This window comes from Pteropus medius, unplaced genomic scaffold (genome assembly GCF_902729225.1).
Source record: "Pteropus medius unplaced genomic scaffold, Ma_sr-lr_union100, whole genome shotgun sequence".
Classification (NCBI taxonomy): Eukaryota; Metazoa; Chordata; class Mammalia; order Chiroptera; family Pteropodidae; genus Pteropus; species Pteropus medius.
In genome coordinates this window covers 5,820,117-5,845,711 of record NW_024346062.1, presented here as the reverse complement: position 1 = coordinate 5,845,711, position 25,595 = coordinate 5,820,117, and positions in this window count along the sequence as shown.

The following is a 25,595-nucleotide window of genomic DNA, read 5'->3' as shown; positions in this document are numbered from 1 at the left end:
TTTGAAAAATGTACTGTCTCAAAAGAGTTTAGCAAAAAGAAATTAAAGGACAACTGTGACATATTGATAAACTTTCTTAATGTCATAGACCAAAATTGATGGGTTAGGGTGTTTTCATAGAGTCACATTTATTTAGTTAATATCCAGGGCAAGATCATTACAAATTTCTTAATATGTTGTTACATGCATACATCATCACAAGATTTTGAACATATGTATACACAATCTCATATGGCTAGTTTATATTGATTTTAATATCTGCACTCCAATCAGAAAAACGCTTTCAAAATTAATTACACATGCCAAGGAAGTAGCAGCAACCACTGAATATTAGACGCTCACAGGCATAAATGTAGAATGCACATGGGATTATACAAGTCCCTAGTCCAGGGCAGAGGTCTCACAGAAGACAGTTAAGAGAGGAGTTCTGAGAACCAAGCCTTAGGCTTTCCAAAATTTTAAACACAGTAATTATTACTGTTTTACATTTGTGCTTATTATTATCAATTCACATTTAGTATGAAAAGTTTAAGAATTCACACTGTACATACTGTACTTGATTGCTATTGCTTTTTAGAAAATCACTTTTTTGCTGTGAAATAATTCTTTTCACTTGCAGTTAAAACTTTTTAAATCAAAAAACATGTTATGATGTGTTCATGTCCACATCATAAGTAAAATAGTATTCATTTTTAAATTGTCAAGGAGTAAAAAGTGTCTTCATAGTTCATCATTTGTAGGTTGCTTCTTTTAGGTCCCGTGGCAGAGACGTTTATTAATTTTAAAATCTTTATTATATTAATTATGTGAACTATATAATAGATGACTATATCCATGAAGTTATTACCAGTTTGCAGCATCCTCAGGGATTTTTTTTATCTCAAATAAATGATCAGAATTTAAATGTTTTTAATTGAATAGTATTTAGTTCATTTTTCTTTCAATGTGAAATTTTAATTTGGCTCTTCCTGGAATGATGCAAGTAATAACAACAAATCAAAGAAAGTGAAGCCAACCTACAGGAGGAAAATAAAAACTTTCGAAACCTGCTTCCTTGGAAAGAATGTGCCCATTACAAAGTTACTTTGGGAAATTCGACCTATAGTATTGGAATGCAAAAGAAAAGAAAAAAGCCCTGCAAATTAACAGTCTTTCAAGACCTATTTTAAATAAAAGCAGCTAATACTACAAAACCCTTACAGGTACTAATTGTGCTAAACTCTTCATTGACATGATTTCATTTAATCTTTACAACACCCCGTGCTATGGATATTTAGAAACAAGCCAGTAACTCATAGATATTGTTGTGAAAAAATTCAAAGTAATTAATATTAAAATACAGACACTAGAACTGTATATTTTAATTTTAATCATTGTAATTGGTTAGTATTTTTTAAAGAAATATATTGTTTGACTATGTTAAAATTACTGCTTTAAGAAGGAGCCTACAGGGGGCAAAATGGCACAGATGGCGATTTGAATGGCAAGCTTCATTCTTCTCTTCTTGAGACCACATCAAGGTTGAGGCAGAAACAGAGTAAACAGCAGAGTCACCTGGGGGTCTAGATGAACAGAAGCCCTATAACTAGGGAGATAAATAAGCAATCACCTTGCAATGGTTGGGCAAAGACACGAAGCTTCCCGGTCCTGAGGGGCTGAGTGAGACAAAGGCTATGGCGGTGGCAGCCAGCATATGCAGTCGCCTCTTAAATAGGCCTTGTCCATAACTGGACTGTTGCAATGATGGAACTGCTTGCTCTGAGCACCAGTGCCAGGTTGGCTCCTTTGGGGACTCCAGCAACTTATAAGGGTGCACAGAGAAAGGGCTGAAGGAAGGCTTGCTCCCAGGCAAAGTGTTGGCAGTATCCATTGTTCCTCTGTTGAACCTTCTCCACTCCCATTGTGCAGGCACAGCACCGCCATAACTGAGACATCATCCAATAGGTTAACAGAGATCACTCTGCTCAGAAGATTCCCTGAAACTCTGCCTCCTCCAACTGGCGGCCCTACTCAAGCCACATTCAGTTGCATCCTCTGCAAGTCCTGTGCCACTTGCTGAGCAGCGCAAAGTAGTTGACCTCAGTTTCTGCGGTGGCTTCTTGAGGCAACTATATGCATAGCATCTGTGGATTGCTTGCTCAATCTTAACAGATGGCTCTAGAGGGGTACAGGCTTGGACTAAACTTGGCCTGAAGCTGAACCCCTCTCATGCTGTGCTGCTGGACACCTACTATGCAAAGCCATGCTAATAGGACCGGGAGACTTAGAAGTGTTGATTAGTATATAGAAATAGACACAGAAAGGCAGCCAAAATGGAAAGACAAAGACGCAAAAACCATATGAAAGAACAGAACATAGATCAAGGAAAAATGGAGTCAAGCAACCTAACATGCAGAGTTCAAAACACTGGTCATAAAGATGCTCAATGAAATTAGAAGTGTAGATTAATTCAGGACTTTAATGAAGAGATGAAAAACTTAAAAATGGAAATTATGAAAGCGAACCAGTCAGAAATGAAGAATATATTACTTGAGATGAAGAGTATATTAGAGAGAATTAACAGAGTGGAGGAAGAAGAGAATTGAAACACTGATACAGAGGATAGGGAAGGCAAGGACACCCAATTAGAATGGCAAGAAAAAAGTAACCAAGAATATAATAATAATTTAAGAGGGCTATGAGACGAAATTAAGGGTAACATCTGTGTCATAGGGGTACCTAAAGAGAAAGAACAAGAAGCTGAATATATATTTAAAGAGATAATGATGGAAAATGTCCCTAATTTGGTGAAGGAAATAGGCATACAACCTCACAAAGCTCAGAGACACTCCAAAAAATAAACCCAAAGAGGCCCACACCAAGACACATCATAATTAAAATGCCAAAGGTTAAATACAAAGAAAGAATCTTAAAAGCAGCAAGAGAAAAGCAATTAGTTACCTACAAGGGAGCTCCCATCGGACTGATTAAGAACAGAAGGGTTTGGCATAAAATATTCAAAGTGTTGGAAACTCAGATTCTACAACCAAGAATACTTTATCCAGCAAAGCTATAATTTAGAGTCGAAGGACAGTTAAAGATCTTCGCAGACAAAAATAAGCTAAAAGAATTCAACACCAAGCCAGTATTATAGGAAATGTTGGAGGGACTTCTTTAAGAAGAAAAAACATGCATCACAAACATGAATAAAGAATTGTAATAACTACATATTTATCAAGAAGTACCTCAAATGGAAAAGAATTAAGTGCTCTAATAAAAAGATAAGGAAGCTGAATGAATGGATAAGAAAACAAGACCCCTACATATGCTGCCTACAAGACACTCACTTCAGATTAAAAGACACACACAGACTAAAAGGAACGGAATGGGAAAAGATATTGCCTTGATGGACCTAGAAGGTATTGCACTGAATGAAGTAAGTTAGATAGAGAAAGACAAATACCACATGATTTCATGTACATGTGGAATCTAAAAAACAAAATAACAACAGCAAAAGCAGAAACAAACTCATAGATACAGAGAATATTTTGAGGGCTACTAGATGAGAGGGAGTTTGGGGGGACGGTGAAAAAGGGCAAAGGGATTAAGAAGGACAAATGGATAGATACAAAATAGTCATGGAGATATAAAGTGTAACGTAAAGAAAATAGTCAACAATGTTGTAAAAATATGTAAAGGGGAAGAGTGGTACTAGATTTAGTGGGGTGACCACTTCGTGAGTTATATAGATCACTATGCTATACAACTAAAACTAATATTTTATTGTATGCCAACTATAATTGAAAAAAAAACCTGACTAAATGGTACTACGTAAATATGAGCAACTAATTGTCTATTATACTTCAATAAAGCTGGGAAAAAAATTTTAAAAGGAGCCTACATATATTTGTTGAAAATTCAAGCAATATATTTTATTAGAAGTAGATTATAAAGTATGTTTTAATAAAAAAGAACTCAAAGATCGAACTATGTTCAATAAATGATATACACTTATTTATATAGATATTTCCAAAAAACTTTCATGATTCTTAATACCAAATTAAATGCTTTTTAATTCTAAATGAAATTATTTAATTTTCAGCATTAGATAGTCATTGTTTTAGTTTTAGAAATATACATTTTGCAAGTATGAGTCAATAGCCCTAGGGAATTCTATCAGCAAAAACAATGGAAGCAATAGGAGAGATTCAGTTATCAGGTATGGTAATATTATTTATACAAATTTCTATGGTTCTAAAAAATGGGACTCATATGAAAGGACTGCAGGGTTTTATAAAATTCAGAGGATCTTAGAATTAAATAAGGTCAAAATGAATTAGAAATCCAATTTGGACAATACAGAAAACTATGTTGTTGCAGATTTCATTTGGCTATTGAAGAATTGGGTGACGTATAAATAACTTGAATATAAGACTTTTGGACTAAAGAACCATCTTCTTTGGGTTTTGAAGTCACTGATATAGAATGAAAAAAAATAGAGTTGACTTTTCCAATCACAATAGCCTAAAGAATCCAGGCAGCAGCATAGATTTTAGGCATCCTCAATCAGTATCCACCAAACCCAAATTGTTTGCAATATTGATATTATCTTAGTCTGCTAACATCTCTCCAGCACAGGAAGATATATAACTAGGTATAGGAATATTTAAAGGAGTCACAACTCCCTGTTCATATTATTGTATTAATAAAAGTTTGTATTTCCAATAATTTTAAACTTAATTTAAAACATATAGCAGCATATACTATTTTGTGAATATTTCTTAGACTTAAAACACAAGAGAAATTAGTGCATGAAAATATCCATAGCTGTTTTACTACTAATGGACAAAAATTAGAATTATGTCTATGAAGATAAAAGTTAAAGAAAATAAATCCATATAGGATACTCAGAGAAATAAGAAAGAAAACTAGCAGTGGAGTAACCTTAGAGATTTGTTCTTTTACGCAGAAATTTACTAATTTATACACTGTACAGATATATTTGAAAGACCTTACCTTTCATTGTATCTGCAAGTTTAGTTTATAATATTTATCAGATTAAGTACTTGAGCAGGATATTATTGAAATATTAAAAAGGAAATGAAATATTTAAAAAAATAAAGATTCTTGAAAATAAATGAACATGCATGAATTTTATAATGATTCCAGGCACTTACAAAGACTACCTAAAAAGAGATTGCTAAATTTTAAGGTCTAATAACCTAGAATAAAAGTACATTTAGACTTTAAAATTTCTAACGTAATTGGAAATTAATCTATAGTAAACGCCCCAGTGCTCATTTGTGAGCATAACTGCCCTCTAGGGCATCAAAACAAACAAAAACAAAAGACTCCTCTTAAATGTAGTAGCAAGCAGTAAGCACAAATTCAGGTTTAAGATGAAAAGAGATCACATTTTAATGGCCCCTTGGATTTTAAAAAGATCTCATAGTGTGCCCTTTGACCTACAGTATCATTTAATAGTCTGTGGTTACCAGTTCTTTATAGAGTTCTACCTCTTCTGACTAACTTTTTGTGCCTTTTGTAAATGTACGCATAGATACACAGATAATGATGTTTTTCTTATTGGCATGGATTCTGTGCAGTTCAACTATTTTTAAAGAACATACAGCTTGCAATTTCTTCTGTCTAATAGTTAAATGCTGAGATTTTTTTCAAATTATTCCTTTATCCTCTTCAGTCTTTCTCTTTTTCTATTCTTGTATGTAATATAGTAAATAAATACAAATCTCAAGGAGATAATTTATTTCCCTTAATTATTATTACTTTTTTTAAAATAAAAGCACAAGCATTACCATAATAATGGTAATAATAAAGTAACCTTATTCACCTAGCAGCAGCCTGAAAAGAAAGGGTAAGAGGAGGAGATAATCTGAAAGAGAAGTTAATGAGATCATTATCAGTATGTTTTTGCATACTTCCCATCTCTAAGCTTTATAATTTCAAAATGCACATCACAAGTATGAGTTTTTTATATTCTCCTCACAAAAGTTGTTTCTCTTAGCAATTATGGTGATATAAAATTTTAAAAAAGAAGAAGCTTTTAAGTGAAATTGCTTTAACATTTCTAAGCTCCCAGGACTTCTGTTAGCATATCTTATTCTTAGTATCTGTAGTAAAAGCACATTTCTCCCTTTGTGTTATACAGTTCTAAATTTTCATTACTTTCTTATAAATGATTAAATCACAAAGTAAGCAAAGCCAATTGGATAGTGACTGAACAGCCATCACTAATACACAGTATTAAAAATTGAAAATGAACACAGTTTAGCTTCACCACCTAATTTAGTTAGGTATCACCCTAAGGCATCAACACTATTTATCACTATCACTGAAGCCTGGCATGAAGGCACAATCACCAACTGCTTTTACAAAGCATATTAAGAACTTTTAAAGTTCTCTTTACCCAGGAAAGGAAAACAAACATTTAATATTTTTTGTGTATAAATCCTTTATGGTCAACTCCAGTGTCATGATTAGCATTATCATTTAGAAGTAAGAAGTTCTAATTCAAACAGTGCTGTCATGTTTAATTATTTATGGTTCTCATTCCTATCATGAAAATGATAGCCTAAAAGGCTATATTTCTGTTGAAAAATAACTAAATTATGTTTAAGTTAAAAAGGCAACTCTACTGTCATTTTTACTCATAATTAAAATGTAAATTACTTTTATTAATTAGTTATCTTTTTAAAGTATTTAATTCTTGTAAAATTATGTTTTGAATACAGAAAATTTTATTTTATTTTATTTGGAGTAGACTTTATTTTTTAGAGCATTTTTGGGTTTATAATGAAATTGAGAAGAAGTTACAAAGATTTTCCATGTATTCTCTGCCCCAACTCATGCATAGCCTCCCATTATCAAATTCCCCCACAGAGTGGTATATTTGTTACAGTTGATCAGCCTACATTGATACATCATCATTATCCAAAGGCCGTAGTTTACATTAAGATTCACTTTAGTGTTGTACATTGTATGAGTAAGAACAAATGTAAGATTTGTGTTCACCATTATAGTATCATACAGTATAGTTTAACCACCCTAAAAATCCTCAGTGCTCCACCAATTCATCCTGTCCTCCCCTGAAAACTAAGGAAATCACTGATCTTTATGCTGTCTCTGTAGTTTTATCTTTTCTAGAATGTCATATAGTTTGAATCAAAGAGTATGTAGTCTTTTCAGATTGATTTTGTTCACTTTGTAATATGCATTTATGGTTCTTCATTAACTGTGCATGGCTTCATAGCTCAATTCTGTTTAGCACTGCATAATTTTCTAATTTTCTGGTTATACCACTGTTTGCATACATATTCACCTACTGAAGAACAGAATTCCTGTAGCATTATAGTAAATCTTGAAGTCGGGTAGTATTAATAATCTGACTTTGTTCTTCTCTAATATTAACTTGGCTATTCTGGGTCTTTTGCTTATCCATATAAATTTTAGAATCAGTTTGTTGATATTCACAAAATAACCTGCTGGTGTTTTGATTGAGATTGCCTTAAATCCATAGAACAAATTGGGAAGAACTGATATCTTGACAATATTGAGTCTTTCTATTTATGAACAGAGAATATTTCATGATTTCTTTAATATCTTTCATAAGAATTTTATAGTTTTTTTCATATAGATCTTGTACATATTTTGTTATATTTAAACCTAAATATTTCATTTTTGGAGTGCTACTATAAATGATATTCTGTTTTCATAATATCATTTCAAATGATTTAATTTCATATTCCACTCATTGTTGGAAAATGATTGGCTTTGGATATTGTATCCTGCAAACTTATTGTTATTGACGAGAGTTTTTTCTTTTTGTTTATTTTGCCACATTTACTACAAGAGGTAGACAATCATGTCATTTTTGATCAAAGACAATTTTATTTCATTTTTCTTGATCTGTATACCTCTATTTTCTTTTCTTGTCTTATATTAGCTAGAATTTCCAGGATGATGATGAAAAGTGGTACAAGATGATATCTTTGCCTTGTTTCAGATGTTGGTAGGAAGGCCTAGAACTTCTCATTATTAAGTATGATGTTGGCTGTAGGTTTTTTGTAGATATTTATCAATTTGAGGAAATCCCTCCTTTATTTCTAGTTTACTAGTTTGCTATCATATATGGGTATTAGATCCTGTCAGATGATTTTCTGCACTTACTGACTGATATGATCATGTGATTTTTTTTCCTTTTTTAGCCTGCCGATATGATGTATTATAATATTTGATTTTTGAATATTGAACCAGCATTGCATTCTTGGGATAAATCTCATTTGGTCATGGTGTCTAATTCTTTTTTATACATTAACAGATTTGATTTACTAATATGTTGATGAGAATTTTTGCATCTATGTTCATGAAAGATACTGGTGTGTGTTTTTCTTTTGTTTTTAGTATTAGGGTAATGTCTTGATATTAGGATAATGCTGGTGTTGTCATAAGAATGTCCAAGCCAATAGAAAATATTATGAGTTTATCTGAGCCAAACTGAGGACATGCCCAGAAGCAAGTCCTCAAGGGATTGAGAAAATGCTCTGGAAAATGGTAGTTCTGCCTTAGGGATTAAAGGAGCATATTTAAGGAAGATAATATTGCAGCCGTCAGTGGTATAGTAGGTAGGCAGGAGAAGGCATAGTGGGGAAATATCTATGATTAGATAAAAACGTAAAATGGAAAGATACATAATTATTTTATATTGATGGGTACAGGGTAGTTAACATTTAACATTTACAGTGAATATGATTGTTATATAGGCAACAAGATTTATGTGCTCTCTTGAGGGTGGTTTTACCTCTAAGAAGTCTAGAAAAAATCATTCTGACATTTCAAAGTTGTGTTAACCTAGATGCACAAGAATAATGGACAAGGCTTGCTTAAGGCAGAGATGAACATTTTACCAAGAAAGTTGTAAGCTTGGGGCATCACTACCCACCACAACCTGCCCAATTAAGAATTTATGATCAGATCAATCTGTGAGGTTACTTTCAGTCATTGAGCTTGTCTGATTTATAACATAGCCCCTTTCTTCATTCATACTGGCCTAATAGAATAAGATAGGAAGTATATCCTCTGTTTCTATCTTGAAACAGATTTATAGAGAATTTGTATAATTTCTTCCTTAAATGTTTGTAGAATTCACCAGTGAATACACTGGGCCTGGTACTTTCTGTTTTGGAAAGTTATTAATTGTTGATTAAATTCCTTTAATAGATATAGGTGTCTTTATAGTTCTGTTTCCTCTTGTGGGAATTTTGGTAGATTGTGTCTTTCAAGGAATCCATCTGTTCATTTCGCTTACATTATTAAATTTATGAGCATAGAGTTTTTTATAGTATCCCTTTATTTTTCTTTTATGTATTTGGAATCTATAGTTTTGCTCCTCTTTTATTTGTGATATTAGTAATTTGTGTAGTCTTTATTTCTTAGTTATCCTGGCTAGAGGCTTATCAATTTTTTTTTAAGAAAGATTTCATTAAATTTTAATAATCATCTTTTAATGTACATAACATAAACATATACTTTTACAAAAGTGGGCTTACATGATACATACATTTTGAATCAAGTAAACTTTTAAAAACAATTTTTTTTAGATTCCCATTCCCCCTCATTCTCCTGACTCCTGTCACTCCTCCAAGAAGATAACCAGTATTAATGGCCAGGTGTCTATCCTTTTAAATTCTTCTCAATGCTCATCTAATCATATAAATAGGGTAGACACAGACACACTCAAATATGGGTGCACACAGACACACTCAAACGTGTAAGTCATTGATTTTATATAACATGTAAGGCATTGATTTTGTATATTTAACTCTGCAGCTTATCTTTTGACTGAATGATAAATTTTGGAAATCTATTCAAGACAATGGGGAAACCTTCTACTCATTATTTTTATTTTTGTTTTTTAAACTTTAAACAGTGGTAATTAAAATCACAATATTACAAGATGAAAAAGGAAAGCACTAGAATGAGGAAATATTTGATAGTTAAAAATTTAATATTATAGTGTATGAGGAAGACGTATTTCTATAATTATGTTCAAAGGAATTTGGTTTCCAAAAGATGGCTCGCACAACAGGAAACAAAATAGCAAAAGAATATTGAATAATTTAATCTGATAATTTTAAAATGTAATCTTTTATTAGTTTCAGATATACAGCACAATGGTTAGGCATTTATATAATTTATGAAGTGATTCCCCTCCTAGACCCCCACTGGTTACTCTTGTACCCATTTGGCACTATACATAGCCATTACAATGTTATTGCCCATATTCTAATTTGTAACTACTAATTTGTACTTCTTCATTTCTTCACTTTTTTCACCCTGCTCCCAAAACTCCCTCTCCTCTGGCAATTACCAGTTTGTTCTTTGTACCTGTGAGTCCGTTTTCATTTTGTTTGTTCATTTTTTTTGTTCTTCATATAAGTGAAATCATATATTATTTGACTTATTTCACGCAACATAATACCCTCTAGGTCCATCCATGTCATTACAAATGGTAAGATTTTATTTTTTATGGCTGAGTAATATTCCATTATATATATGTACCATAACTTCTTTATCCATTCATCTATTGATGGGCACGTAGGTTACTTCCATGTCTTGGCTATTATAAATAGCACTGCAGTGAAAATAGGGGTGCATAAATCATTACAAATTAGTGTTTTGGGTTTTTTTTTTTTTTTGGATAAATACCCAGCTGTGCAATCGAGTGCAATTCTTTTAGGAAGCTTTAAACTCTTTTTCATAGTGGATGTAACAATTTGCAATTCCAGCAACAATGTACAGAGATTCCCTTTTCTCTGCATCCTCGCCAGCACTTCTCGTTCTTTGATTTATTGATGACAACCATTGTGGACAGATGTGAGGTGATATCTCATTGTGGTTTTAATTTGCATTTCTCTGATGATTAGTGATGTTAACAGCCTTTTCATATGTCATATTTATTGGCCATATGTCCTCTTTGGAGAAATACCTGTTCAGGTCTTCTGCTCATTTTTAAATTGGATTGTTTGCTTTGTTTTGTTGTTGTTGAGTTATGTGAATTCTTTATAAATTTTGGATATTAACTCCTTAACATATGTATTATAGGCAGATATATTCTCCTGTTCAATGGGTTGTCTTTTCATTTTGTTGATGGTTTCCTTTGCTGTGCAAAAACTTTTTAGTTCGATATAATCCCATTTGTTTGTTTGTTTGTTTGTTTGTTTGTTTCTGTTTCCCTTGCTTGGGGAGTTATATCAGAAAAAAAAATTACTAATATCAAAGAATTTACTGCCTGTGTTTTCTTCTAGGAGTTTTATGATTTTAGGTCTTACATTTGTCTCTAATCCATTTTAAGTTTATTCTTGTATATGGTATAAGCGGCTGGTTCCGTTTTATTTTTTTGCACGTATTTGTACAGTTTTTCCAACGCCATTTACTGGAAAGCCTGTCTTTACCCCATTGTATATTCTTGCCTCCTTTATCTTAGATTAATTGTTCACAAGGCATGGGGTTATTTCTGAACTCTCTATTATGTTTCATTGATTTATATATCTGTTTTTATGCCAGTACCATGCAATTTCGATTAGTATAACCTTGTAGTATAATATGATATTAGGTAGTATGATAATACCAGCTTTGTTCTTCTCGTGGCTGTTCAGGTCTTTTATGGTTCCATGTCAATTATTGGAATATTTGTTCTAGTTCTATGAAAAATGCCATTGGTATTTTAATAGGGATTGCATTAAATCTAGAGATTGCTTTGGATAGTATGACCATTTTAACGACGTTGATTCTTCCTACCCATGAGCACAGTATATGCTTCCATTTATTTGTGTCTTCTTCAATTTCTCTTTTCAATGACATAATTTTCTGAGTACAGGTCTTTTACCTCGGTTAAATTAATTCCTAAGTATTTCTTTTTTTGATGCATTGTAAATAAGGTTGTTTTCATAATTTCTGTTTCTGATAGTTCATTATTGGTATATAAAAATCAAACTGATTTCTGAATATTAATTTTGTATCCTGCTACTTTACTCAATTTATTTATCATTTCTAACAGTTTTTTGGTGGATGCTTTAGGGTTCTTTCTTTCTCTGTATATTATCATGTCATCTTCAAACGATAGTTTTACTTCTTCCTTTCCAATTTTGAAACCTTTTATTTCTTTCTTGTCTGATTGCTATGGCTAGGACATCCAGGACTATGTTGAATGAAACTGGTGAAAGTGGGCATCCTTGTCTTATTTCTGATCTTAAGGAAAATACTTTTAGCTTTTCCCCAATTGAGTATGATGTTAACTGTAGGCTTGTCATATATGGCCTTTATCATATGGTGTCATCTCTCTATTTCCACTTTGCTGAGAGTTTTTGTCTTAAATGGATGCTGGATTTTTCCCAATGCTGTTTCTCTGTCTATTGATATGGTCATTTTTTTTTTATCTTTCAATTTATTGATGTAGTTTATCATATTAATTGATTTGTGGATTTTGAACCAAACTTGCATCCCAGAATAAATCCAACTTGATAACGGTGTATGATATTTTATTTGTATTACTGAATGCGGTTTGCTAATATTTCGTTGAGCATTTTTGCATCAGTGTTCATCACGGATATTGGTCTATTCTTTTTTGCAATGTCTTTGTCTGGTTTTGGAATCAAGTTATCATGATGTTCTCATAAAGTTAGAGATCCTTTCCTCCTCTTGAATTCTTTGGAGTAGTTTGAGAAGAATATGTGTTAATTCTTCTTTGAATGTTTGGTAAAATTCACCTAAGAAACCATCTGGTTCAGGACTTGTTTTGGGGGAGTTTTTTGATTGCCGATTCAATTTTGTTGGTGGCAATTTGTCACTTCAGATTTGTTGTTTGTTCTTGACTCAGTCTTGAGAGATATTATGTTTCTAGAAATATATCCATATCTTCCAGATTGTCCAATTATTGGCATATAATTGCTCATAGTATTTTCTTATAATCCTTTGTATTTCTGTGGAGTCCGTGGTTATTTCTCTTTCATTTCTGATTTTATTTATTTAAGGCCTTTCCTTTTTTCTTGAGTCTGGTTAAAAGTTTATCAGTATTGTTTATTTCAAAGAACCAGCTCTTGGTTTCATTTATCTTTTGTATTGTTTTTCTAGACTCTATTTCGTTTATTTCCATTCTGACTTTTTAAATTTCCTTTGTTTTACTCTCTTGGGCTTTATTTGCTGTTCTTTTTTTAGTTCCTTTAAGTATAAAGGTAGATTGATTATTTGAGATGTTTCTTGTTTCTTGAGGTAGACCTACATTGCTATGAATTTCTTTCTTAGGACTGCTTTCATTGTATCCCATAGATTTTGAGCTGTTGTGTTTTCATTTTCATTTGTCTCTAGGTATCTTTTGATTTCTTCCTTGATCTCATTGTTAATCCATTCATTGTTTAGTAGTATGTTATTTAGCCTGCATGTGTTCGTGTATTTTTCAATTTTTTTCTTGGAATTGATTTCTAATTTCATATCATTCTGGTCCGAGAAGACGCTTGATATGATTTCAGTTTTCTTAAATATACTGACACTTGTTTTGTTGCCTAATATGTAGTCTATCCTGGAAATTGTTCCATGTGTACTTGAGAAGAACATATATTCTACTGCTTTCAGATGAAACACTCTGAAAACATCAATTAAACCCATCCTGTCTAGTATGTCATTTAAGGTTTATGTTTTCTGTCTGGAAGATCTTTCCATTGGTGTCAGTGGGGTGTTAAAGTCTCCTACTGTGAGTGTATTACTGTCAATCTCTCCCTTTATATCAATCAATAGTTACTTTATATATGTAGGTGCTTCTATTGAGTGCATGAGTGTTTACTAGGGTTATATTCTCTTGTTGTATTGATCTCTTTATTATTATGTAATGTCCTTTGTTATTATAGCCTTTGTTTTAAAGTCTGTTTTGTCTGATATAAGTATTGCTACCCAGCTTATTTTTCATTTCCATTTGCATAAAATATCTTTTTCCATCCCTTTACTTTCAGTCTGTGTGTATCTTTTGATTTTAAATGGATCTCTTGTGGACAAGCATATGTGTGGGCCTTTTTTTCTTTTCCATTTAACTACCCTATATCTTTTAATTGGAGCATTTAATCCATTTATATTTAAAGTGATTATTGATAGTACATATTTATCGCCATTTTATTAATCATATTTCTGTTTTGTTCCTTGTTAGCTTGTTTGTTTGTTTCCACCTTCTTCTTTTTAAAGAAGGCCCTTTAACTCATTTCTCCTTTGCCCTGAGAATACTCGCTGATGGTGCTTGTGGCTGCAGCATTTACCCCAAGATGACTCACGGATTATAGTCCTAACCTTACCCCTAAAGTTTGCCATGAAATATCTCTCTTTTAATATTATTTTCACATTGCTCTAGTATATCGATAGTCTTTGGAAAAAAAGGACATCATTATATTTATAACATTCTGTTTTTAGTAGTGTTCTTTTCATTTACAAAATATAGTAATTCTCCATTGCTGAAAATATCAAATCCTAGAAAAAGTGGCATTTCTACGTGTGATGTTAGTGTTGTTCGCCAATAGTTGCTTGCCAAAGATTCATTTGATAATCCAATTTATGTATACATTTTTGTTACATTAGTATTAGAGACAAGTTCTGTTTAAAAATAACTCCAAGAAGTGTCTTTATATTTTATTTTCACATTGAAAACCAGTCAGATTTGCCTAAGCCTCAAAGAGTGTGTTTATGTAAAATTAAATTAATGCTGGCAGCGAACTGTACTTTTTTTTTTCTAAACAGGAAATGAGTTAACATTTCTTGTAATATTAGCTTTCCCCTGTCTGAGAAGCTCTTTATCTCACCTTTGATTTCAATTAATAGCCTCTATGGGTAGAATAGTCTTGACTGTAGTTTCTTACTTTTCATTACTTTCAATAGTTCATGCCAACTCCTTCTGGCCTGCAAAGTATCTTTAGAAATCTGCTGACATTATTATGGGAGTACCCTTTTAAGTAACTAGCTGCCTTTCTTTTGCTCCTTTTAAAATTCTCTCTTTGTCTTTAACCTTTTAAGATATGTCTTTAATTATGATATGTCTTTTAATTATGATATAAAGAGGTGTGGGCCTCTTTGAGTTCCTCTTGTTTGGGACATTTTGAACTTCCTGGTTTTGTATCTTTCCTTTGCTAGGCTAGAAAAGTTTTGTGCCATTATTTCTTCAAATAGGTTCTCAAACCCTTGCTATCTTTCTTCTTCTGCTACCCCTATGATGTGAATGTTGTTATACTTGATGTTGTCCCAGAAGTCTCTTAATCTTTCCTCATTTTTTAAATTCTTTTCTCTTTTTGCTGTTCTGATTGGATGTTTTCTGCTACCTCTTCTTCCAAATCGCTAATTTGATCCTCTGCTCTATTTAATCTACTGTTGATTCCTTCTAGTGTGTCCTTCATTTCAGTTATTGTAGTCTTCAGTTCTTACTGGTTCTTTTCTGGTTCTTTTTTATGTGTTCTATGTCCTTTTTTATGCTTACTATCTTTCTGTTGAATTCCTCACTGAGATCATCTATTCTCCCCTAAGTTCATTGAGCATCCTTATAACCAGAGTTTTGAACTCTGTAGTTGGTTGCTTGCCTCCATTTCTTTTTCTTTTTTTTTTCTGGAGTTTTCGTCTGTTGTTTTATTTGCAACACATTTGCTTCATCCTTTTAGTTGCTTCTCTGTGTTCGTTTTAATGTATTAGGTAGATTTGTTTTCTTTTCCAGTCTTGTCCATGTGGCTTTTTACAGTAAGTGACCTGTGTGACCTAGTGGTGCAGTCTCCCTGATCACCTCTGCTGAGAGCTCCAAGAGTGTTCCTTCTGTGAATTGTGTGTGTTCTCCTCTTTTAGCTAAGCCTTGATTACTGTTGGTATGTCAGTGGATGGGATTGACTTTTGGGATGACTGTCTGTGAGGAATGGCCACATCCACAGGTATGAGCTATTTCGTTGCTGACCCTACAGAAAGGTATTTGCCCTAATGGGCTCATGTATCTGTTGTGATTACCCTTTGGGTGTGCCACTGGTAATCAGGTGATGCTCTCTTGTGGTCTAACTCCAACCTCCAGGTGCATTGTTTCTGTGGCTCCTTGGGATGGGCTCTCATGCAGGCCAAGGCAGGGTGCTGCTTTTGAGCACTTGGAGCAACTTGACAGGAGCTACAAAGTGATCTGCAGGTGGTCACTGACTGGGCTGGATCTGGTGGCAAGTGGAAGAGACCATGCTGCAAATTGTGGCCAGTTGCTCCCAATACTAGTTCTAGGGTGCCTTAGGAATAGATCCAGGGTACCGCAAGTCTTGAGGCTGTCTACTAGCTGCCCATGAAGTTACACAGCTGAGAGTGCTTTAGGGTGGTACACAATTTGGGTGGGGCAGGGACTCTGGGAATCACTGGAGTAAAGTGAATACATTTCACCTGATCAGTGCAGATTCAGGCTTAGTGCTAGTGCTGAGCCTTTGGCCATTTGCAAGAGTCTTGTCTCACCAAGGCTAGCTGCTACCTGTGTCAGGGCTCACCAACCCCCAAGATTTGTTCAAGAGATAATTGCAGTTTGTGCTGGTTGCATGCCACCAAAAGTTTCTCTCATGATATGCTGCCTGTGAGAGCTGAGGACTGTTGATTTCTGTCCAATGTGCCTTCTGCTGAGAGTGCCAGGTGGGGTTGATTGCTAAGCAATGAGTTCACCGTGGGTTATTTGTGAGATGGGTGGGGCAGGGTCTTAGAGATCCACTGGATGGAGCAAGCTAAATTCACTGGGGCCAGTGCAGCTTCAGAATTGGCTGTGTGGGGGGAAGTTTCAATAGGAGCAAGATAGCGCTCTTCTGTAGAGTGCATTGGAGTGGATCCCTCCAAAGAAACAGTAGCAGCTGTCCCTCCAGCCCTCTTCCCAACGCTACTCAGCTAAGTCTTTCCTGGTGTCACTCGTGTGCTTCCTAAGCTGCTGACCCTCTGCCACAGCCCAGAGTGAGTATCTGTGAGTGAGTGAGTCAATGTGTGCACTTTTTAAGGAGGACATCTGGGTTTTCAGGTTCCTTCCATCTTACCTAGATGGTTGGAATCTCCACTGATTTTTACAGTCAGATTTTGTGAGAACCCCTGGGCTGGGGAGCCCCTGTGTGAGGCTAGGGCCCCTCACTCCTTCAGGGAGACTTCTACAGACACTATCCTTCTTGTTGCTCAGCATCCATATAAGCGGGGCCAGCCCATTTCACTTTTCTGCTCTTCCTATTGGTCTCAATGTGGTTCTTTTCTTTATATTTTCAGTTGTGAGTGACACGTTCCTCTAGTGTTTAGGTGATTCTCCTAGTTGATTGTTTTAAAAATTGGTTATAATTTTAATGTCACAGGAGGAGGTGAATCTCATGTTTACCTAGCCCATCATCTTGACTTTCCTGCCGAGGCTTATCGATTTTATTGATCTTCTCTAAGGATCGGATTTAGGTTTTATTGATATTCTGTATTGATTTCTGGTGTACTATTTCATAGATTTCGGCTTATTCTTACCAATTTTTCTGTCCTTTTGCTAATTTTATATTTATTTAATTTTTTCTAATTTCCCAATGTAGAAGTTTAGATGATTGATTTTAGATCTTCCTAATTTATGCATTGAGTGCTATAAATTTTCTTCTAATAACTGCTTTCGCTGCAGCCCACAAATGTTGGTTTGATTTCATTTTCATTTAGCTCAAAATATTCTTTTTAAAATTTATCTTTATTTCTTCTTTGATGCATGTATAATTTAGAAGTGTGTTTTGTAGTCTCCAAGTATTTGAGATTTTCCAGATATCTTTCTGTTATTAATTTCTAGTTTAATTTCATTGTGGTCTAAGAAAAGAAATTGTTTGGTGTCTATTCCTTAAAATTTGTTAAGATGTGTTTTATGGCCCAGAACATGGTCTGTCTTGGTGAATATTCCATGTGGATGTGAGAAGAATGTATATTCTGCTTTTGTTCAATGGAGTATCTTTAGTATCATCATATCCAGTTGATATTGCTGAATTCATCTATGTTTTTAATGATATTCTGCCTGCTGAATCTGTCCACTTCTGCAAGAGGAGAATTGAAGTGTCCAACTGTAACAGTGGATTTGTCTATTCCTCCTTGAAGTTGTATAGTTTTTGCTTCATATGTTTTGACACTGAGTTTTTAGACATATACATTAAGGATCATGTCTTCTTGAAGAACTGACCACTTTACCATTCTTCATACTTGATAACTTTCCATACTTTGAAGTCTGTGCTATCTAAAATTAATATAATTACTTCTGCTTCTTTTTGATTAGTATAGTTATGATATATCTTTCTTCATTCATTTACTTTTAATCTGTATATGTCCTTATATTGAAAGTGGGTTTCATGTAGACTACATATAGTTGAGTCTTGTTTTTTGATCCTCTGATAATCTCTGTCTTTTCATTGGTGCATTTTCATCATTGTTGTTTATTGAGTATTGATATAGTTGAAATGATATTTATTATATTTCTTGTTTCTATTTGTTGCTCTTGTTTCTCTTTTGTTCTACTCTTTTTCCACCTTTTGTAGTTTTTATTGAACATTTTATATGATTCTATTTTTTCTATTTTCTTAAAATATCAATTTTACCTCAAGACAGGTCTATAACACCTTTCGTTAACTTTTGTCTGAGAGAATATATCACCTTTTGAAGGACAATTTCTTAGGTACAGGATTCTAGGTTGGTGAGGGTTCATTTTTTTTTTTTCCTCTCTCACCACTTGAAATACTTTACTCTCTTCTTGCTTGCATGGTTTCAAAATAGAAGTTGAATGTAATTCTTATTGTTACTCCTCAATTAGTAACAATTTTTTCCCCTCTCTGGCTTTTTTCAAAATTTTTTTCCTTTATCTTTGATTTCTAATAGTTTGAAAACGATATGCCTAGGTTCAGTTTTACGTATGTACTCTGCTTGGTGTTCTCTGAGCTTCCTGAATGTATGGTTTTGTTCCTGTCATTCTTTTGGCAAAATTGTCAATCATTATTGTTTTAAATATCGCCTGCCTTCCTTCCTTCCTTCCTTCTTTTCTTCCTTCCTTCCTTCCTTCCTTCCTTCCTTCCCTTCCTTCCTTCCTTCCTTTCCTTCCTCCCTTCCTCCCTTCCTTCCATCCTTTCCATTTTCCTTCCTTCCATTCCTGTTATGTATATGTTATACTTTTTGTAGTTATTTCACAGTTTTTGAATATTTTGTTTCATTCATTTCAGTCTATTTCTCTTTGCTTTTCAGTTTTGGAGGTTTTTGTTTAGATATCCTCAAACTCAGAGATTCTTTTCTTGAGAATCTCTATATTGTCTATTTGTTCTCACAGGCTGTCAACTTTATCCAGCGTCCTTACCAAATTAATTATAGTTGTTTTAAATTTTCAGGCTGATAATTTCAACATTCTCGCAATATCTGAGTCTGATTCTGTTACTTTTTCTGTATCTTCCAACTGTGATTTTGCTTTTTAGTATATCTTGTAATTTTTTTTTTTTTTTTTGATAGCTGATATGTTGGATAAAAGGAACTGCTATAAATAGGTCTTTAGTAATTTGGTGCTAAGGTATGGAGAGAGGAAGAAGCATTTTCTAGTAATAAGTAGATCTCAGTCTTCTACTGAGTCTATGCCTCTGGACCTACACATGATTATAAGTTTTTCCCTCCCCCTGCCCATTAGGTGGGAGTGGGCTGAAGTTGAGTATTTATCTTCTCCCATGTGGAGAATTAGAGCCAACGGAAGCTGGACATTTCCCTTCCCCCAGGTCACTTAGGTTCTGATAAAACTCAGGTGGTTAGTCTCTGGTTAAAATAGTTTCTCCTGAAGGCATATCTGGTTAAGAACATAATGTTTGGGCATATTTCTAATTTTTTTTTTCTCTTCCTCTTCTAAAAACATAAGGGGAATTTTCTCTGATATTCATTGTGAGAACCCAGTAAAGATTCAGGAGGTAAAACTCACAAATTATGGGGACCCCTAAATTGCTAGATCCCCATGAGGTTTTTAACTCTCAGAGTTGTGCACACTGTTTCCAGCAATTTATCGATTATAGTTCAGGTTTCCTTACCTCCGCGTTGGTTCCCCTGGAGACTGCTGTTCCAGAAAGTTGTGATTCCCTGTGAGCATCTGTCTCTCTAATTTTGTGGGCAGCAATTTTCCCTGTGCCCTCACATCTATGACAGATATAAGAGGGCTTATTGTTTATTTCAGCTTTTTAACCTTTTGATTGGTAGGCTAGAATGGTAACTTCGAAGCTTCTTACATACTGCATCAGAAAAGAGAAATTCTCATTTATATTAATATGTCATAATCATGATGCATTTGAGTTAGCAATACAAAACTCAGTCCACTTTCATAGTGAAGATTTCACAGCAGATTTGAAGATAGTAGACAGTTCTTGATTTTTAGAAACCATTTACAATAATCATAGAATTGAATGATTAAAGCCAAATTTAGAAAAATAAAATTGTCTGGTTTAGATTTTTTACTTTTCAATAAGGAAAATGAAGGACAAAGGAATTAACAGATTTGTCTAACATCTGTAACAGAGTTTAAATTGCATAACTCTGATATGGTATTCCTAATTTGATGTTCATCCTATTGCAACATACATTGTAAAATTTGCGAGATAAAATCTTGCCCACTTACAAAACTTTTGACATTATCAGAATCAGGAGTTGATGTGCCTTAAAATTATAGAAAATTTAAAGACAAAATTAACAATTTCCATACAAACATTATTCTGAGAAATTGCAGCTTTTAGTCAATGAGCTTTAACTTTTATCAGCAAGCATCGTTAATGTCTAGATGGATGTCAGATGATATAGTCAATGGACATGTAGTCTGCTGGTACTATTTACAAGAATGTCACTAATGATCTCACATCAAAAAAAAAAAATGTTGCTAATGAAAAGTGGATATACCCAACTCTTATTGCCTATGTCTTATGCACTTGACTTATCTAACTCCATGATTCTGATTTCATGTTCATTCAACATTCTTTGGCTTGCCCTAAATTTATCTGGTGGAAAGGTATGGGAAGATCATTTAGGCATCCAGTCCTCTGATAACTACTTTTTATTATGAATGAATAAATTGTTATTTTGCTATATAAAATATTCTTTTAGATAATAATTTTTAGAATACTTCCCTAAGTTTCCAAAGTAGGGTTAGTCCCTGCATAAGTACTATTATAATACATTTCACATACTCTATCATAGCCCTGCCCATACTTTTATATTCGTTTGACTGTTTACTTGTCTGTCACCTCCAATAAACTATACTTTCTTCAAAGACAAGAAATATATAATATTTGCTGTTTTATTATCAGTGCATTGAATATGGTAGTATTACTAGCACATAGCCTGGCATATAATAAATTCTAATAAATGTTTTAAATGAATGAATGACTTATTGACTGAAATCTAGTTAACAGAAGTATGAAGCTCCTGGAAAACTTGACATGTAAGGGCCTACATCTCAGTTTAAATGTTTTGAATGTAGCAGTTTTTACATAGTACTTAACTGCATATAACCAATTTGTGATGCAAAACGAAATCCTAAAGAGGAAAAGCTTTTGTTGTACTTTAATAGGTAAAAGTAATATTGGCTAATGCAGTGTTTAATGTCAAATAGTATACATTATATTTTTAGAACTTTTTATATAGTGTGATTGATTTTAATGAGCCTTGTACTTTAGTAGTAGAAAACTTTAATCCCAGAAAAGCAGAAATTGGAAGCAAACATTCTTCAGTCAGATTCTTATTTTTGATATTCAGATTTATAACCACTATTTTTTTACCATAAATACATAATTCAAAATATCTTGGCAAAAAAAATTCTGATTTTTTCTGCACAATTTAGGCATATGCACTTGATTACATCCTTTTACTGAAAATAGCAACCTGTTCCTGTGAATCCACCACTACCTTTTATAGATCCCTTTTTAACCTTATCCTTTTACTGTAGTACACAGTAAAAATAAACATTAATGTATATTTTTACACATACATATACACCAAATCATGTATGTGTGTCTCATTTCTCCTATTTACTTTGTATTCCACTTGTAGAATTGAATCTATTTCTGAATGACAACTTCTTCTCTTTTATTCCTATATTTTCACTGTCACCAAATAAGGACCTTCTTTTCACTGAGTTTAAATTCTTCCATCATAGACATTCATGAGCTTATGAATACACAATAATCATTACTGCCTAGTGAGAACCATTCTGGATAATACATAAATAATGATTATTAACAGTGGGAGAACAGAGGAAGAATATCTAATGCATATATCAGGTACTTTGTCAATATATATTCTATGTCAGTAACCAAACACCTAATGCCCGATGGGAAAATTAAGCCTGTCACTAGGCATGGTTGACATTATCATCATCAAATAATTTACAAGATATTTTTTAGTTCTAAGCTAGTTTCTGAATACTGTTAATTTATAAAGCATATCAGAGCCCTATTCAGTAAGTAATTGCTTTACTATACAAATTTTTGTCCCAGAGGCCCGAATTCTAGAATGAATCTATACAATAAACATTGATTAATGATTTTGAGTTTATCCTGCCCTTCTGTAAGAGTTATTGAGCTCAGATGCAAAATATGATTTTATGGGTTGACTCTTTGAGACTGATATACTCATGATTTCAGTGTGATCCAGTTTCTTACTAACATTATTACCCAACTCTTCAGTAAACAAGACATTTACTGATAGATCCTGTAAACCTATAATGCCTTGAAACATATTTTGCTAATCATAAATATAAATACAGTAACTAAAGTCACAAAAATTTTTATTATTAACTTCTAAAAATAAAGTAATTTTGGCTATACAGATGTTTTCTAAAGTTCTGGGGTACAAGTTATGCTCTCTAATACTTCTATAGTAGCTGTATAGGATAATAAAAAACACTATAAAAAGAAATATTTTACACAATAAAATCTTTTATTCTACTAAATAACTCATTAGCTCATCATTGCTTTAGCCTGTTTCCCTAGAAAAGTATGCATCCTTTGATGAATATAGTCTGAGGAAACATATAACTATTATTATTTGAGGGCTGTCACTGCAGTAGGTTCTCACTCATTTTCTGTATGTTATGCTGCTCTCTACCTAAGAGGTACATAAAAATTCAGTTGTATCTATTAATCCAGAGACCTAATAAAAAGCACCAATGATCTCATAAATTCTAAATTTTGACAATTGTCAGTTCTTTAGGTGAGGAAAAAAGTATATCAGACAAGTATTTTTTTTAAAAAGTACTTGTTTAAATATATTTGAATAACAAAAGAATCCAATGTTTACATAAACTCTGAGATTCTTAGAAAATTGGTCTGACACTCAAAAGTCCTACCTTCTGGGAGAGCTTTATTTAAAGCGTCTGCAAACTTAAAAATAACTATTATTTTTATTTATTATATAATGACATTTTTTATTTCAGCTAAGAGTATTTTATATGCATATAGACAAATTTCATTATTCAGAGTAGTTATATTCTGTAAAGTTGACACAAACTTTGGATTAGTGAATAGGGAATCATTGTTCCTAAGGGAAATACAGGGTTAGGTTCCTGAGAGACTCTGGTTACCTTTACATCAACTGGTCAATGCATAGCTTTGTTTTATATGTTTAAGAACAACTTATTTAAAATATATTCTTACAATGGTTATCTGCGTAGTCTTAAAATGATGTAAGCCAAGGGCTTTGGAGGTCATTTGTATTACTAGGTTAGTTTGCCTGTGTACTCATAAAACAAGACAATATTTTCAGTGTTGAATAAACTTCTCTTTCTCATAAATCTTCTGTATAACATTTAGCAAATATTTAAAATTTTTTACTATAGCCCCTTGATCTGTAGAACGTGACTCACTCACAAATTTAAGATTTTTATTCTGTATCACCTTTTAAAATGTGCAAACCAACCAACACTAGTTGAGTAGAGTTTGACATTTTCCAGACTCTGGACAATACAACCATAAATTTCTCTGACTTTCAGCCTCAGAACTATGCAGTCCATTACACTTTTTAAACTGGTCATCATTTTATGAATTCACAAATTTAGCTGCTTTTTCATCTTTTCCATAGCTTCATAAGGCACTATAGATGTTATATTAGCACTTTTTGTAATGGCCACATGTACAGATCAGTGAATTTCCTCTTCCTTTTCCAGAATGCACGTATTATTGATTCATTAACACCGAATTCATGTTCAATATCATTATAAGGCATGCCTGAATGAAGCTAATCTAAACATTTGTTTTATCTAGAAGCCACATCACAGTCTTCCCATGATTAGGAATACTAGATAGCACTTCAGCACTATACTAGAGGATCTTTTAAACAGTGAAGTCACCAACAAAAAGCACAAAAATATAAAAAAAAAATGGCATTAAATAGCCCACAAAATCCTCTCATTTATAAAATGAGGACTGAAACAGGAGTCACAGAACTGCCTTGTTCAACCTAAATTGAGATGAGTCAGGTGTGTTTTTAGCTTCACGAAGAGGTGTTTCAGCTTCTCATGCCCAATGACCTTGCTGTAACCTTCTGCACATGAAAATCAATAAAGCCGTTGCTTCATTTCTATCCACCAGATCTTTGCAAAAAGGTGTCTTGTGACCTACTCACATCACAAACATGCAGGTAAAGATATGCCAGGAAAAGTAGTTCAGTTTAGCTAAGTTAACACATTACAAAACCAGTGCAGTCCACCTTTTGTCACAGTACACATATATATTTTGTTAAACACACTTAATTTCCAATAAAAACCATAATAAAGTCATGCTTCCTCCAACATGATACTTTTCCATTGACTTCAATCAGAGAACTTAGGGGTAGGAGACCGCTCAGGGGATCACTGGTATTCCAGACATATTATTCTGAGTCTGCATTGTATAATAGCAACCCACTGGTCCTCTGACTGTCAGCGTCAGTTTCCCAGTCAGAACCATAACCCCCTTTACCTGTTGATTTATTGATATCAAGAGCTAAAAGTGGTTAGGTTGCTGTCTCAAATCCTAGTTCAATAGAGTCATTATTTTGTCATTGATATAAGCATTCTTCCTTTTGGATTTAGGCTTCTAGACCATTAGAACCTAAAATCATAAGGACAGGAATTTTTTTTTTTCTAATGGATCATTTGTGGTAATAGTGAAAGGAGGTACTCCTCGTTTTCATCCTTGGACTCATATCTATGAATCTTGGTTATGGGAGAAACATGTTTCATATATAGACTGCTGATTTAGAGCATATGTGATATCCTAGAGAAAACTGTCCTAAATCTACAGGGTTTGCAATTAGGATGTAACTATAAGTAAGGATTCAAAAGGACATTACACTGTTTTATTAAGCCAGCTGTTTCAAGATAATGAGAACTTGTATATCTAGTGGACCAGGGCTCACTGCCACACTTCATTGGCTAGGAAATTATTTGATTGGTCAGAAATTATGTGTGTAATACAAATGTGGTGAGTATGGCATTCTATAAGTCCAAGGGTAGTTACTCTGGCTGAAGCAATGAAGACAGGGAAGGAATATCTATATCCAGAGTAAATATTTACTCCATTGAGAACAAAGTATTGCCT